Genomic DNA, 17220 nt, shown 5'->3' on the forward strand with positions numbered 1-17220 from the left:
AATGTAACCATTGGGAGCCAGGGACCTTCTGTATTGTGGCTCCTGTCTTCAAAGACAACAGAAACCTCTTCTTAGACAAGAATCAATTTATAATCCTCAGAATGTTAAACTAAAATTAGTTTAACAATCTACAGGTTCAAACAAAGCCAAAGTAGGCCCACAAGGCCGTTTGTGCCATTCGCTAAGACACACGACTCTGTAATAACCCTCACCACAGCCCCTCAAACCACTTAAGATTTCATAATTAACTCAATTAAACAATGGAAGTCATCCCCTTGATCTTTGACATGAAGGGACAATTTCCCCCCAAAATAGTACCTCTTTCCTTGACATGAGTTAATCTGTGGTTAGAGTATTTAACAGGATTTCTTTTCTTCCTAGAAAATAAAATATACACCTTTCTAATAGGAAAAACACTAACTGATAATGCTATAGCTTAATCAGGTCCAAAGCGTTTTTTTTCTAAAGTTAAAAAAGAACCTAACTGCATCTTTGGACCTTATGTGAGGTAGTGTCCAGGGTCACTGGGACCCCTGCTTGGTCAGTGCACCCGGGTACCAATTAAAGACAGAAACCCAAGGGTTCAAAGCCCCTTCCCAGTGGTTCCTCCTAGTGGAAGCCATGGGCACAAGGGAATGCGGCATTCTACAGAAGGCTTTGGGGATAGGTTGCTTGAGAACATCAAAGTGGCTCATGTCCCCTGAATATGAGGCCAGTGACAGCTCCCAGCTTCAATGCAGCACCATCCACAGCAGCCAAGGTCTGGAATCACCTGAGTGCCCGTCAACAGGGGATGAAGGGAACGTGGCCTGAACATACACAGGAGCAATACTCCACCACACAGCGGAGAGCCCTGTCATCCGCAACAGCATGGATGGAGCTGGAGGACCTTACATTAAGCAAACGAGCCAAGCAAAGAAACGGTGCATGTTCTTCCTCATAAGCAGGAGCTGAGAGATCTCATGGAGGCTAAGAGTAGGTGGTCAACAGGGCCCAGCAGAGCCCACTCATAAGCAGAGGCTGCTAATGGGCACAAACACACAGCCTAATGGGAGCACAAGACCTACTATTGGTAAATCAGCAAGGGGATGGCAGTGGGTTATCTACTGTGTATTATCAAAACAGCTAGGAGAACATAACTTGAACATTACCAGCACAAGGAAAAGAAAATATTTCAAGTGAAAGATATCCCAAGTACCCAGATTGATTAATATAGGGATGAATCAAGATATCACATGCACTCAGAAAATATGTACATATATTATGTATCAACAAAAACAAAAACCAATGACAGAACCATTTGGGAAGCACGTGCAAGAGAAGAATGGGAAGCCTGACGTGGTGTGGCTGTGTGTCCCCACCCAAATCTCATGCTGAACTCTAACCCTGTGTTGGAGGTGGGCCCTGGTGGGAGGTGATTGACTCATGGGGGTGGTTTCTAATGGTTTAGCACAATCCCCCAAGTGTTGTCCTCATGATAGTTCTCCTGAGATCTGGTTGTTTGGAGGTACACGGCACCTTCCCCTTCACTCTCTCTCCTCTTCCAGCCATGTGAAGACATGCCTGCCTCCCCTTCACCTTCCACCATGATTGTAAGTTTCCCCAGATGTAGAAGCCTGTACAGCCCACAGAACTGTATGCCGATTAAGCCTTTTTTCCTTTATTACCCAGCCTCAGGTAGTTCTTTATAGCAGTGGAAGAACAATACAGTCCTCAGGACCAGCAATGTTTTCCTTCTACCCAGCGGCCAACAAGGGTCCCACACCCTAGCTGGTTTTCTGAAGCCTTTCAAAGAATGCTGAGGCTGTTTTGGGGATACTAACTTTCCCCATCTCTGGCAAACCAGATAGGGCATCCTATTTGCCTCTTACCTTTCTCAGAGAAACCCAACCTCTGAAACAGCCTCCGCCAGGGGCCTCCTTCAGCAGCAGCAAAGCTGAGTGTTCCCTGCACTTCCTTTCTTCTGAACAAGTAAACATCTTAAGCTTGTTTTTCCATCTTCCCAGCTCATTGAAAAAAAATATTCTTGTGTTTTCTATTTTCCTCACACACACACACATAGAAGAGAAGTGCCGTGAGGTCAGGGGCTCTTGTTTTCCCGGATCTGAGCCTGGCCCTCAAACACTAGCCGAATTCATACTAACACGATATCCAGAGGCAGAAATGCAAATATCCCCACCACTTCAAATACCCTAAGAATCTAACAGACCGAGTGGCCCATGTAACTATGGTTTGTGCTGGGCCATTCAACTGGTGTCCAAATCCCTTTCCAAGTGAGCTCTTTAATTTTGGGACTTTTCAGACAGCTTTTTGTTGTTGTTGTTGTTCTGTTTTTATTAAAGGGATCTATTACAGTTACAATCAAGAATATCTCAGGCTGAGTGTGGTGGCTCATGCCTGTAATCCCAGCACATTGGGAGGTCAAGGTGAGCAAATCACCTGAGGTGAGGAGTTCAAGACCAGCCTGGCCAACATGTTGAAACCCTGTCTCTACTAATACAAAAATGAACAAGCCATGGTGGCAGACACTTATAATCCCAGCTACTCAGGAGGCTGAGGCAGGAGAATGGCGTGAACCAGGAGGTGAGGCTGCACTGAGCCAAGATCGTGCCACTACATTCCAGCCTGGGCTACAGAGCGAGACTCCGTCTCAAAAAAATAAATAAACTAAACTAAAAGTAAAGCAACACGCCCACTTAGTTCTTCACCAATGTCAGATACATACGTTAAAAGAAAAATAATATGAAAGCATGTTTTTAAATTTCAGTGTTCAATTTAACTATATCTTTTAAGAAGATAAGAAGATAGAAGTTCCCCAAGGATCGGGGGAGAAAAAAGCAGTTAAGAAAATTTTAAAACCTCAGGAGAAAAACAAGTAAGGGATAAGACCTCAAGGCAAAACTTTTTCTTTGCACTTTGATTTCAAAAGAACAGAGAAGCCTAAAATATGAACTCTCCCATCTGCATTTTATATTCCTCTATGTCCTTTGAAAGGCTGGAGATGGGATCCCAGGTTCCAAAGTGCCTGGCCACAGCTCACATCAGGCCGCATCTTTCACAGCCTTTTACTCCCCTGACTGTGCCTAGAGAGCTCTGTGGCCTAATTTACACATGTTCATCACTTTGAACAAAGTCTCAAGAAATGAGACAAATATTGACACTCCACAGAAGCAAGTATTCTCTTCTGAAAAGTCAAGTGTCAGGTTCCCATGAGCCAGGCAGTTCAGTTACAGAAAGTACTGGCTGATTTGCTGGTTTAGTGTTAAATGCATTTAAAATGTTAAGTGATCCGGCCCCCCTCCCAGTGGGTGGGTGCGTTGAGCTGGCTGCAGTAGTGATGCACACTGACCACATTCTTTCCTTTGGTTTTGCTTCAAGCAGTGCACCCCACACCCAGGAAGAGACCATAGGATGGCATCGAGGTCTAGGACAGTTCTAAGGAGAGCTGCAGGCCAACTGCCTTGTCCACAAATAGTCTCTCATTTCAGAGGAAATCACGGAACAGTGTTCATAACACATGAATTTTAAAAATTCATATTTCTAATTTCATCCCATTAGAACTTTTGAAGAACAGATGTGCACCTGCTCCAAGTCAATGAGAGGACACTCGGACAGTCCCTCACAGGTCCTTGGCCTCTGCCTCCCACCTAGAGAACGTCAGCTCAAGCCGATCACAGCACAGTGCGATTTTCTGTAAATAATGTGCACGCCTACATCTGAGCTGAGATGTGAATGTCTGGAATGTGTCTGCTAGGCCCAGGAGGAACTGCAGCAGCTCTGGGGACACAAGCCACTAAGGAATCTGATTTGGAGGGAACTCAAGGTAACTAAAACTAGTTCCACTGTTTTTTCTTGGCAAAGATTGATCAGGGAAACTGTTGTCACTGTTGCTAATTCATGGTAATTGGGATGGGGACTTAACAGAAAGTAATTAGAGCAATTACAGAATTTGCTACTCAATTACAATGGCACAGATTCCTGAGAATGGAAGAACTGTTGCCCAGGAATAGAGCTCAACAGGTCCTCCCCATGCCCCGGGAAACATGGCATTTCCACCCACCCCCGCTTTGGTCCCCTGGCCACCACCCTCCTGATCTTGGCCATCTGATGGCATCACTCCCCACAGCTGGAAACACCTGACTTCTTGTCACCCTCCCATCTGCCCTGCCTTCCTCCAGCCCAGCACACTCAGGGATGCCCACATACAGGACCAGGAAACCAGGGTTACCCTAAACCAGTGCCTGCATTCAAAGTCCTCCACAGCAGGACAATCAGCAACGGCCAATACTCCCAGAACCTTCCACCTCAAAACGGGAGCACATTTGGATTCAAGTTGACAACACTGCATTCTCTTCGCCATGTACACATGGAGGCATGTCGGGTTCCACCTAAAGCTATCATCAGGTTCCACGCTGGCCAGGAGCCCAAGCCTAGTCACTCTGCATGATCTCAATTCACCACCCACAGAGAAGCCTGCAGTTTTCTTCTGGTGCACGGTGTGGATGGTGGATGCATTTCCCCTGAAGACTTGGAGACGGGAGCCTGGCCAAGGAGGCCAGTCAGCAAGGCACAGACATGCCCCTCTGCTGTCTACACACAGTACCCAAGTCTAGCAGTGCTCACTCTGTGGTGGGATCCATCTGGCCCTGCACAGGACGCGGGGCACAGGAACCGTGCAGCCTGGCTGCAGCCAGAGGCCTATGGCATCGCCACGAGGCTCTCCAGCCAAGGTGTCCTCACCACAGGCAGAACCATGCAAGAGAACTGCCTGCTGAACCGGAAACGTCCCAATCTGCTCAGCCAACACAGAAAGACAACAGCCACCTACAGCTGCTGAGCCCCAAAATGTGGCCACTGGGCCTGAAGGGCTGAATCTGGAATTTAATCTGTGAAGTTCTTTTCAAATGTGTTTAGCTATGTAATCAAACATTTATTCTAATTAAATTTAAAGGAGCCTCTGGCTATGGGCTCCCTTGTCGGGCATCACAGCTCTAGGGAGTAAGAATGGGAAGGAGAGGCCCAGAGCCTCTCTGCATTCTCCACGCTAATTCAACACGTCATCATAAGGAAAGGCACTCCAGCAGGAGAGGTGTACACGGGAAGAACTGGGTTGGCCCCGACACAAGTATGACCCCCATGGCATCACAGCTGCCTCAGCCAACAGGCAAAAGACAATGATGTCCACCTGGACAGGCCACAGGATGTGATGATGCACCCCAAGCCCTAGTCCCACAGCAGCCAGAGACCACCCGCTGCTCATCCCAGGTAAAACAGGCAGAGCTGCATGAGCCCTCAAAAAGTGGAAGAATTAAGGCAATTCTCATGATTCCCATAACACACATGACACTCCTCACAGACACAGGCTTTGCTGTGAAAATGCAGAGGACGGTGCAGTCCCTAGGTGGGCTGCTTCTTCCAATGATCGGGGAAGAAACCAGATCCGTTTCCTTGTAGGAGAATCATTTGTACCATGATTAGACAGAAGACAGAAGGTGGCTGATGTTATCAAATCACCAAGCACCGCATGGCTGCTTCTCCAAAGAGGACCTGGAAACTTGCAGCCACCCATGTAGAAGCCACAGTGTTTACAATGGAGATACGTGTGACTGAGGTCTGGCTTCCTCAGGGAAGCTAAATTTGAACTTTCACCACTGAGGAATTGGTCATTTACAGTCAGTCACCCTCAATGTCGAAGAGGGCTCCAGACACTGCAGCAGACTCAACACTCAGGGTTAGGGTCAGGGTCAAATTCACAAGTTTTACAAAATGTATTTACTTGGGATGCCAGAAGAGATGTAGTTTCACAACCCCGCCCCCCGCGAAGGGTTTGCTTAGCCCCTTCACCAGTGGATCTCACCAATGGATGACACATCCACACCTCATCCATGGCAGCACAGAAAACCACTTGGAAGACAGCCACTCCCACCAAGCTTCCTGGCTTTGGTGTTTTAAATCTACATCTCATACGTGAGATTACACTCCTCCAAACAACAGACATTGCAACTGTCATTTCACCCAAAAGGGCTTTAGGAGATGACACGTGGCCCAGGCACCAGAGGATGCCGGCTGCCTTAATCTAGCCTAATTTCTTTGTGCCTGTATGGAGGCTTCAGATACAGCCCGGTCACATTAATGATTGTATGAGAAGCTCAGGGCATAGACAAACTAAGTACTGAATTGTTCCACGTTTATCGCTCTTTTGTTTTATCCAGAAGACAGCTGAGAAAAGCTGGGCCAGATCATCTCCTCGAGTGTAATGACTCCAGCCACTTCTCTTCACCCCAGGTCACCCGTCACACGCTTTTGAGAAACCAAAGCAATTCTGTTCTCTTCACTCTGGGTTCCAAGTACCAAATTCCTCCATTTTATCAATTAGATTATCAAGCAGCTGTTTGTAATCTGGAATGCAATCTGATACAAAATTTAAAGTTAATTTAGGTTGCCGTAACAGCTATTTACGTTATAGACAAGGCATGAATAAAAACTAATCTATTAGTTCATAGGACCGGTTTTATAAACAAACCAATTACTCAAGCAATGATTATCTTCAGTCAGATGCAAATTTGCTCATAAAAGATTTTCCAGTAGGATTTTTGAGATCCATGGTCTGTATTTCCTGAGCCTGTTTCTGCACCCCCCCGAGTGCACAGCAGGACTTCCCAGGGCATCCCATCAGCAGCCCCCAGCCCAGTAATCAAGTCCAAGCCCCAGCAGCCCCTCATCCAGGTGGGGCTTCCTCACCAGCACAGCACCCAGAGGTATTCCAGGTTTAATGCCACGTGTGTGTGGAAAGTAGAGTGCTGGAAGGAACACAGTAGACATTCCACAAATGCAAATTCCCTCCTGGAACAGCCCAGCAACCCTCTGTACCTTCCTCAAAGTACCCATGCCAGGCAGGCATAGAGAGTCTAATGGGGTGCCTAGGAATCAGCATTTAACATGATTCTGATGAATAAAAGTTTGAGGCCGGCCAGCGAGAGGCTGCCGTGGCCCCCACTCATTTGCAGGCTCTGAAGAGACACATATTCAGGTAACAGGCCAGACAGGACAAGGATGGGGAGGTGGAGGGCAAATTCCGTGGACCACCACCCACCCCACCACCCACACTGAGACTGATTTAAGGAGAGGCAAAGCCAGGGAGAAAAGATGCCCGCACCACGCAAGGGACTGAGATTTCATCTAAAGCGGACATGTGGCTGAGGGCCAAGGTTGGGCAAGCCGGGAGCACAGAATGGGGTTCACAGGCCCAGAGGTGCCCCCTATACCCAGACCCTGCGCAGATCTCCCAAGCACTGCCTGTGTCTCCTGCCTGGTTTATTTCCTGCCCCCCTTCTACTGTGTTGGTTTCTCAGCAGCCCCCTGAAACGCACGACCTCTGCCCCCCACCACCACACCCGCCTCTCTACAAGCTTGGTGGACTGAAAACAGCAGGGCGGGTAAGAGCTGGGCTCTGGGGCCAACGTCCTGCCTGAGACATTACTTCCACCCCACCCAGCTGCGATGTCAGCCCCTGAGATTTCTCAAATGTGAGATGGGAAGGTAACTGAACCCACTTCCCAGAGTGGCTGTGGAGACTGAGATCACATATGGCCACACCTCGGCGTCCAGCGCACATGGGACCCCAGCCGTGTTGCCCCTGATGGGAATCCCTCTATGCCCCCTCTGCTACCAGAGCCAACTCCCAGCAGTAGCTGTGGAGGGTACGTCCACTATTCCCACTCCACTCACCTCCCATCGCTCCACGCAGTGACCTGCCACGCAGCGGCCACCAGCAAACCCGGCCCCACTGGAAATCCGACCCCCAACACCCCCCACTTTGGGGCGTCTTCCACTTGCGGTTGCAAAGGGGGCCGAGAAACCGCCCTCAAGGGCGCTCACCTGTTCCTTATTGCACGTAATGACCTGCCACCCAGGGCCACCAGCAAACCTGGCTCCACCATCTAGGGGGTAACTTCCCCCCTACCCCGCTTCTTCCTGGGGTCTCTGGGAGGCTCAGAAACTGCCCTCCAAGGGCACTCATCTGTTCCTTATTGCACTAATACCTCGTTTACAGAAATCCACTTTGACTTCCAGCACTGCAGGTGTGACAATTTAGGAATCCTGCTTGCTTGCAAGCTCCAAGAGCTTGTGGTCACATACACCCCACCAGCATCCCAGAGACCCAGCACTGTCCCACTCTGTGTTTAAAATTCCAAAATACTCTTTCAAAATGCTATTGGCATTTGGTTTGCACATAAAATGCTAAAAACCTTCAAGTGAAACAAGTATCTTCAACAGTTTGATTCAATCCTAACATGTGAGTTACACATCTGCCAAGTTGTAAAGCCTTATGCATTTATAACATTTTATGTAGGGTCAAATGGTTCATTAATATAAATTATGAGAATCTCTAAGAAACAGGGTTTTTTTCTGGCATTAGATGACCAAAGGAAAACTGGGTTCTGGCTGGCTTGCGGGCCTGTAGAGGCAGACATATCTGCTGACACAACCAAGTTCCTTCCCATTGACGTGGCCTCATCCCAGGCCCCTCACCCACATCCTCACAGCCCCCCTGGAGGAGCAAGCTGACCTGCCCACATTTCTCAAATGCACAGCTCTTGCTCACGCTGCAGATGGAGCTCAAGGCACGAGCAGGCCACCACGCTAGAAATACCACGCAGCGTCCACGCCAGGTGACGGTGATTTTTCACTCCATCCCAAAGCCCCCATGTATGAGGTTACAGTCATGACTACTAAATGGATTTTTAGACGCTCAAGACATACTTTGTTTGCTTTTATGCAACAAAGTTAAGACTATCACTCAGATATAGGCTCTGAAACTGTGGAATAATTATTTGGGAACAGAGCCTCTGCAACATCAGGATAAGTACTGGGGACAACACCCCGTGACCTCGGTCCCCACAAACCCATCCAGACCAGAGGCTTCCCGCACTGCTCTGGAATTTCTGGAATTTCTGTAAAGGAAGTATTAGTGCAGAAAGGAACAGATGGGTGCCCTTGGAGGGCAGTTTCCGAGCCTCCCAGCCACACGGCCACGTTCAGGCTGAAGCCGCCCCACCTCCAGAAACACCGTCCCTGGCCGAGGTGTGCTTCTCCCTTTTTCCAGAACTCAACAAAATCTGAAAGGACAGGTCTGTGCAGAAAAACACAAACTACTTGCGATTCCTCTTCCCAGTTCAGGCTGCAGGAAGCTCATTTCAGTCCTCACTTTGTTCTGACTGTGGCTTGGTTCCCATAATAAAGTCAAAATTCTAGTCCCCGTGTCCTGGGCAGTGTGGCAGGCATACGTACCTTCAGTCACATGAGGAAAGGGGTGGTGAGCCCCCTTCCTTCAGTAAAACTGCAGTTCCCAGAACCCTGATGCCATCCCCGTCACGCCACTGTGAACACCTGGACAGAGCACATTTCAATGCGTGCACCTTCCTGGGCTAGTTTTCTATTTCTCCACTAAATCACCCCAAATTTAGCGCCCTAAACACTGACTTATTTTCTCACATTTCTGGAAGCTGGAGTCCAAAAACAGGTCCCACCAGCTAACGTCGAGCTGCCGGCAGAGCTGGCTCTGGGGACGCGACCCTCTCCTTGCCTCCCGCAGCCTCTAGAGGCTTCCGCCTCCCCTGGTCCATAGGGCACCCACTGTCTTCAGGACCCACAGGGGCCCTGGCAGCCCCTCAACAGGAAGACGCAGAAATGTCAGGAGCCCGGGCTTCAGTGCTAGGGCCGGGCCAAGCCTCCCCACCCTCCCAGCTCCTCACCTACTCCCGTGCGAGCTAATATAGATTCCACTTTAACTAGTGTCACCTGTGTAAGTCCCCAGCTGTGAACTGGTTAACCTTGTCCACACAGACCCCGGGAATAAACTCACAGGCCATGGACCACCCATAAGCAATGAGTGACCACCTGCTCGGGGACCTCCATGGCCCAGCAGAGCCCTCCGGTGCCTCCCCGTGGGCTCAGGGACCGGCGGCTGGGGTCTGCAGTGCTAGAGGGCCCTGGATAAGAAAGACAGCTCCCATGTCGGGAGGCACCCCCCCACAGTTGGATTCCCGGTACTTTAAGTAGCCCAGGTGGACAAGCCGCGTCGCGTGCAACTCCATCACCAGAATAACGACTGCACGTGGCGAGTGCACGAGTGGCCACCCCTCAGCCCAGCTGGCCGCGCTAAGCTCATCACCACCGCGATGCCCAACCAGACTCTGCTGCTGGCAAAGTCCAGGCATCGGCCCCCCAAGAACATTCTGGATCACAATTCACAGTAGTGATTGAGATCAGGGCCATACGTGGCTGAGTGTATTTACAGGAGGAAGCCACAGCCGATCTGGCTGGACTGAGAGCATTTCCCACTGTATATTCTTACAACACCATTTTATTTGTACTTTATTAAATTTTTATGGCTTTTTTCTGCCTATCTACTTTATGGGAGTGTTTCTTGTTCTTATGATTGCAGTGATACTTCAAGCTACAACTATCAGTGTGTAAAATTAGTTTGGAAGGCACCTTATTGTTAAACATTTCACAAGCAAGCAGTCAGGGGCACCTAACCCAGAGGTCTGTTTTCTTCTCTGAGCCAAACCTACAATGGACTCAAAGAAGGAGGGGCTGGATCTCCAGTGTCCATTCCTAGGGGGCCTCCTGGGGAGCAGATATGGAGGGAGAAGCCCTGGGCAACAACACCGTCGTACTAAAGAAAAGTGCATTTGGGTAAACGTAAGCACCAGACTTAAGAGATTAAGCAAACCATGAAAAGAAACCACTAACCACAGCTTCTCCAAAACAGAACTAAAATTCCTTTAGTTTCAATTGGAAAAGCAGAAGTGATGATCAGGATACAAAAAAAATGACAAAGTATGTGAACACAGGAGAGTGAACAAGGGCCACTGTCTCTTCCTGTGTCAGTGGGAGCCTCACATCTAAGCTGGATTTAGAAGGTTGCTACTTTGGACTGAAAGTTATCTCCAACCCTAGTTAGTAAGCAAGTGGAGCAGAATGCTTCAATTATTTCAAGGTTTAGTGGTAAAGCTCTGCAACCCTCAAAACCATTTTAATCGGCGTGAATTTTAAAGTGACTCAATCTGCTGGCTGGAGTATCTAACGGCTTAACCACGAGGTCATGTTGGAAAATTATTCCAATTGCTTTTGCTTTTCCTACTGAAGATGGATTTGAACGTTCTCGTAGTTTGCAGTTGGCTCGTTCTGGGTGTTTGGTCCTGAGGAGGCCCAAGTACCTGGAGAGGAAGAATCTGAAACCTCAAGACACTCGAGTGCTGTCTGGGGAGATGGAGACCCCAACCTGAGGGCCACTGATGGACTCAGCATGGGCGCAGGGCCTCCCGACGCAAGGGCCACGTATTTGCCACTTACAAAACAACATAAGCACATACCCTCAGGTGTGCACACACGCTCTGTACACGCTCACGTCTGTCCGTGCCAATACCAACACACAACCCCGAGGTGTACACACACGCTCTGTACACATCTGTCCCAGCCAGCACCAGCACACACCCCCAGGGGTACACATACGCTCTGTACACACTCATGTCTGTCCATGCCAACAACAGCACACACCCCCGAGGTGTGCACACATGCTCTGTACACATCCGTCCCTGCCAATGCCAGCACACATTCTGTGCACACTCACATCTGTCCCTGCCAATGCCAGCACACATCCCCAAGGTGTGTACACATTCTGTACGTGCTCACATCTGTCCCTGCCAATGCCAGCATACACCCCCAAGGTGTGCACACACGCTCTGTACACGCTCACATCCCTCCCTGCCAATATGAGCACACACCCCCAGGGGAGCACACACGCTCTGCACATACTCATGTCTGTCGCTGCAGTCTGAGTCAAACAGTCACAGAGGCAGAGGAGGAGGAGGAAGGACGCGATGGGCACTGAGGTCCTGGGCCGGTTCCCCTCCCTATCTCAGGAAAGACCCCTCATGTGCTCCTGCCGTCACTCACCCTTCCGCCTCCATCCTCCATCCTCCCACATGGATCAGGAGGACGCCCACTGCACAGAGCTGTGATGAGCATGAACAGAAGATGGCAGGAGCTCATGCCAAGGTGCTGAGCACGGGGCCTACGGAGTGCTTCTTTCTGCTGTGGCTGACATCATCAAACAAGAGGCTGACATGGCTTCCAGAGAGAAAGTCACTCGCTGAGACACTGAAACGTGTGACCTAGTAGCCTGTGAAGGTCTAAGAACAAACCAACAAACCAAACGGTTTTGTTTGTTTTTCAAACACCACAGCCTGTTTTTTTCTTTTTTTTCTTTTTTTCTTTTTTTTTTAGACGGAGTCTCACTCTGTCGCCTGGGCTGGAGTGCAGTGGTCGGATCTCAGCTCACTGCAAGCTCCACCTCCCGGGTTTACGCCATTCTCCTGCCTCAGCCTCCCGAGTAGCTGGGACTACAGGCGCCCGCCACCTTGTCCGGCTAATTTTTTTTTGTATTTTTTAGTAGAGACGGGGTTTCACCGTGTTAGCCAGGATGATCTCGATCTCCTGACCTCGTGATCTGCCTGTCTCAGCCTCCCAAAGTGCTGGGATTACAGGATTGAGCTACCGCGCCCGGCCCTTTTTTCTTTTTTTTAATGCTCTATCTTGGGTATCGTTTAGTTTAATTTCAAAGTAAGTCCAATAAATACACAAAATCACAGGACTGAGCATGGAGCATTGTTTCACTTCATGTCCTCCAGCCTTTAGAACACATTAAGGAAAGACAAGATTCCAGGATTCCCATTAGAAAGGCTGCCCTGAGGCACCTGCTGGGGCAGCCAAATTGCAGCTGTTGATGCTGCCCCCAAGCTGCTTGGATGAAGCAGAAGATTCCGGAGGTCCCTTCTCTTCTGCCCCTCGCCCAGGAGAGAAGGTGGGGGGAGAAAGGTGAGAGAAGACAGGAAGAAGGAGGGGGAGAGGGAGAGAGGAGGGGGGAGAGAGGAGTGGGGAGAGAGGAGGGGGAGGGAGGGGGGAGGGAGGGAGAGAGGAGGGGGGAGGGAGGGAGGAGGGGCATGTTCCATCCACCAAGGCAGCTGCACTGCAGAGAGAATGGAGGGTGTGTTGCCTCTCAGGACAGCAAGTTCGTGCTGTTTATATTTGTTAGCATAAACAGTGACCAGCTGAGGACAGGGCTGTAATTGGAGTTGACAACGTTTTATTTTCATAGTTGATATTGGGGACCTGGACCTAAAGCACTGTACCTTGCCCTTTCACCAGTTGGGCCAATGCCTCTCTATACTTGTGTCTATTTGACTAACTACCCAATATTGACTAGGAATTATGGCGTGTAGGATACCCCTTACCACAGTAAGGTCAAACTCACGTTCTAAATGCAATTTGCTCAGGGACTGGCTTCTGACTCTGGGTGGGAATGTTAAGCTCAGTCCAGTTCAATTCAATGAGCATTAACCAAGAAAATCCTAGACCAAGAGCTGTGTTAGACACTGGGTATGGGGTGATGGGGATACGAAGATGTGGAATTAGAACTCGAGAAGCTCAAATGCTCTCATTTAATTCCCTAATGCAATTACCTAGCTTCAACTTGATGGCTGTAATGTCTAAATTCACTTTTTCTTTATTCCAGCTCTACATAACAAAGCATAAATAATCACAGAGGAATGATTCTGTGTTGGACTATTCAGTGGACAGGACAGAGAACAGCATTCTGACCAGTGTGAGACACAGTCTCCGTTCCCAGGAAGCCCGTGAGGTGGCTGCACGGAGCACACGCGTGAAGATTCAGGAGCACGAGCGTCAGGTGACAGGAGGGGCACGGAGGCAGCACCAGACAGATGACTGCCGAGGGGCCGCTGCAGCCGGGCTGGCCGGGAAGGTCACGGGAGCGGGCGCAGGTGTCTCCCTCCAACTGCACTTGGTTTTCATGAGGACGCGTGCAGGGAAGGGGATGACACTGAAATGCTGTGGCGCTGAGGGGAGGAGGGGAGGGACGCAGGGCTGAGGGCTGGCCACCACCCCTTGCATCCATGTCCCTATGAACGCTGCCAAAATCAGCCCCAATGGGAAGAAGTGAGGTGGGTGAAAGAGGTGGACAGACTTGGCTTCCATGGAATTCACAGATTCCAGTCACTAAAAATCCCTTCTGAGTTTTCATCTGGAAAACTTTGCAAATGTATTTAGGGACAAGAGGCAGAAAATGAAGCCAACACAGTTGGGCTCAAACCGCCGCCCTTCTCCTCTCTGCATCCAGGACCCGCCCTGAGCCCCTGAGTGCAAGGACCCCGAGCTGCCCAGCTCAAGAGCGTGGCCCCTGACCAGAGGAGGGAGCTGCACAGAGGGGCCCCCAGCACGTGGATGGCAGGATCTGTGCTATCTCAGTCCCAGGGCCCCAAGCAGAGAAGGCCTGGGGTTCCCAGCTGAAGTTTTGCTGTCTCCTCTGTCACCAAAGTCGAGAAGGACTGAGTGGGACCAACACCGGACCTGCAGTCTCCTCGCTCCTCGGTGGCTGCCGATGTGGCCCTCAGGCTGCGGGTGAGACCGTCTAGGGAAGCTCAGACAGCGGCGGGAATCACAGCCACGAGTGCTCCAGGGGCCCCAAAACACAAGCACAGCCTGAGGAAGGCAGCGCCCGCTCAGATCCACGTCCAGGCTTGTGTGCCACACTCGAGAGGCACACGGTACCAGAACATGGTGCTTTAAATGGCTTTGTGGGGTGTAGGAACAGAAAGTGGGGCCTCGAGTGGTTCAGAAGTCACTCCCACCAGCCCGCGGGGACCCAGGCAGCCCCTCTGGACGTGACTGGAGTCTCTCCAGGGTGGGCTCCAAAGTCCCACAGAGGTGAGCCTTGGTCTTGCTCTGACCTGAGGAAGGCCCCTGACAAGCATCCTGAACGTGCAGCCACACAGCTGGCTGACTCATGTGAAGGGACCTGCTGAACCACGAGCCAGGGATGGCTGGAGAGAACTCGACTAACACACGATTCCTGCCCAGGCGCCCACCTGGGGCGTCCACGAGAAAACTACGGAAGCTGTGAAGACGGAGGTGTGCACGGGGCTGGGAGAACACAGGGAGGAGCCGCACTGGGGACCGGGAGGGACAGAGGGCTGGGCCCCACAAGCAAACGAGGGAGTCGCTCAGTGCCATGAAGATCCCAGTGCACCCACAGATGCAGGCCTGGCTGGCAGCACGACCTTGGCTGCAGGGGCCCAGGACCACGTGTGTTTGGCAGGAGCTGCCCTCCTGGAGCTGCACTATGGGTACTGTCATTTTAGAGGCAGGTACCTGATATCAACGATGACAATCAACTATGCCACCCTGAATTACAGCCGTGTCCTCAGCGGGTCACTGTTTACGCTGACAATTACAAAGAGCTTGAACTCGCTGTCCCAAGAGGAAACAAGCCCTTCATTATCACCGCCGCAAGCCTCTGTGCGGCCCTCCTCCCCCGCGGCTTCCCGTCGGGGCAATGTGAAGTCCCATGACAGTGACTCAAGAGCCAGTCCAGTAGCTTCAGTGCAGGAAAAATCACAAAAACTCAAACACATCCTAAACGTGGGCAGTTGGTAGGAGCCGATTCCTAAATTAAACCTGTTGAGAGGCTTTCTGGGCTAGCACAGCTCTGATCACAGGCTTGTGCTTTCTGCTCCCCACGAAGGGCGGCGAGGAGGCTGGGCTCTGCCATTCTGCAGGCTCCGCTATGTGGAGTCCGCCCTGTGGCCTCGGTGGCCCCTGCCAGACAGTGTGACCGTCGCCCGCAGTGAACACTCAGCACAGCAGAGCAGGCTTGGGGAAGAACAGAAAGAGACCTCTAAGCCTGCAGAAGTCGCTAAGCCAGGCACGGCCTCACGTGCACTGCGTGTCAATCACGGCCTAAGCAAGAATCAGCTCTTAATAGTTCCAGTAAATGCAAAGACCGCCCTGGAAAACTGCCTGAACCTTTCTGACTACTCACAGGTGAGGAGCCACTGCCTGACACACAAAGGTAAAGAATTAACCTGAAACTGCATATTATAAAACTTATTTTCAAATGACGGCACTTAATTTAAAAGACTCCCAAAGAATACTGCATTAGAAAGTGACAGAGTGAAACTGTGAGGTTGACCACAGGAGTCCCTGGAAATTTCACCAAATGTTGTGTCAAAACTGGGAAACAGAAGAACCACACCTGATGAAACATTCGATTAATCACTCAAGTCCTCCCCACATAGGAAGTTATGTTAAAAAGTGTTCCCAGAAGGTAAAGTGAGCAGGAGGGCTGTGAACACACAAAGAAAGAGCCACTTCATCCACGACCACGACAAAAGAAACGCTAACGAGTGCCAATGACACACTGCAGTCCAGGACTCTGGGCGCAGCTGTGATGGGGACACTCAGGATCCCACTGTCCAGATGGGAAACCACGGTGGAAACACCAGGGAGCCTGTCCCAGGGTGTGGAGCCAGTGAACGGTGGTTCATACTGGGCCAATCCCTGCTGCCAGTCTCTGGGACTCCTGGGGACAGAATCCTGTTGACTTCACTCTGGGGTGCCAGAGGTGGCAGCATCCCCCAAAGGCACCTGGAGAAGTGGTGTTACCCTCCATCCCCTGTCCCCGGCGTTACCCTCCATCCCCTGTCCCCAGTGTTGCTCACCATCCTCCTCACCTCCAGGCCCCTCTCCGTCTCCTCCCTCATTTTCCTGTTCACCCAGAGCATGTCACATGACTCTTACCTTTTCAAGAGGCTCAGCTGCACCCAGAGGCATTCCAGCCTATTCGGGACGGGACACACACCCTGAGGAAATGCCAGCACAGGGCCGGAAGGGCCTGAGACCCTCTCACTGTCACCCAGGAAGGATGGAACAGCCTACAGTCACGCTGCTTGTCAAGCAGGATGAAAACATCTGTGTCCAAAATATTCTTTTCACTACAACTGTTCCGACCATTCGTGAATGAATCAGTTAAATACCAACAAGGGCCATTCCCACTTATTCTCTGGCTACAGTTTTTCACCCATCAGCAACCACACTCCTAGGACCTATCCCTAACGAAGTATCAGTGCCTTGTGCCTTTTAGGAAAACCTCTTTCTCTCCAGCTTTGTCCTCCTTCCACAAAAGGTGCCTCTGACTGCCTCACTCGCCGTACCAGGATTTCACTTGGCTACAGACGAAAATCTGCATGGGGCTCAGAGGTGGGTGGTCCCCGCATGGGCAGCAGCTCTGTGACATCATCCAAGGAGCCTGGCCCAGGCCTGCCCCACATGCTAGGACTCTGTCTTCTGACACTT

General features: G+C 50.6%; 1 protein-coding gene across 1 annotated transcript in view; it reads right to left on the bottom strand.

Annotated features, from left to right (window-relative positions):
- Positions 1-16840, bottom strand: part of LOC144341506 (ATP-dependent 6-phosphofructokinase, platelet type-like) — an 81717-nt gene extending 64877 nt beyond the window's left edge. The window contains exon 1 of the mRNA XM_078005069.1: positions 16666-16840. The gene's annotated coding sequence lies outside the window, so the exon portion shown is untranslated. The remainder of the gene's footprint in view (positions 1-16665) is intronic.
- Between the last annotated feature and the right edge of the window lie 380 nt (positions 16841-17220).

The sequence above is a fragment of the Macaca mulatta genome, chromosome 6 (genome assembly GCF_049350105.2).
Source record: "Macaca mulatta isolate MMU2019108-1 chromosome 6, T2T-MMU8v2.0, whole genome shotgun sequence".
Taxonomy (NCBI): Eukaryota; Metazoa; Chordata; class Mammalia; order Primates; family Cercopithecidae; genus Macaca; species Macaca mulatta.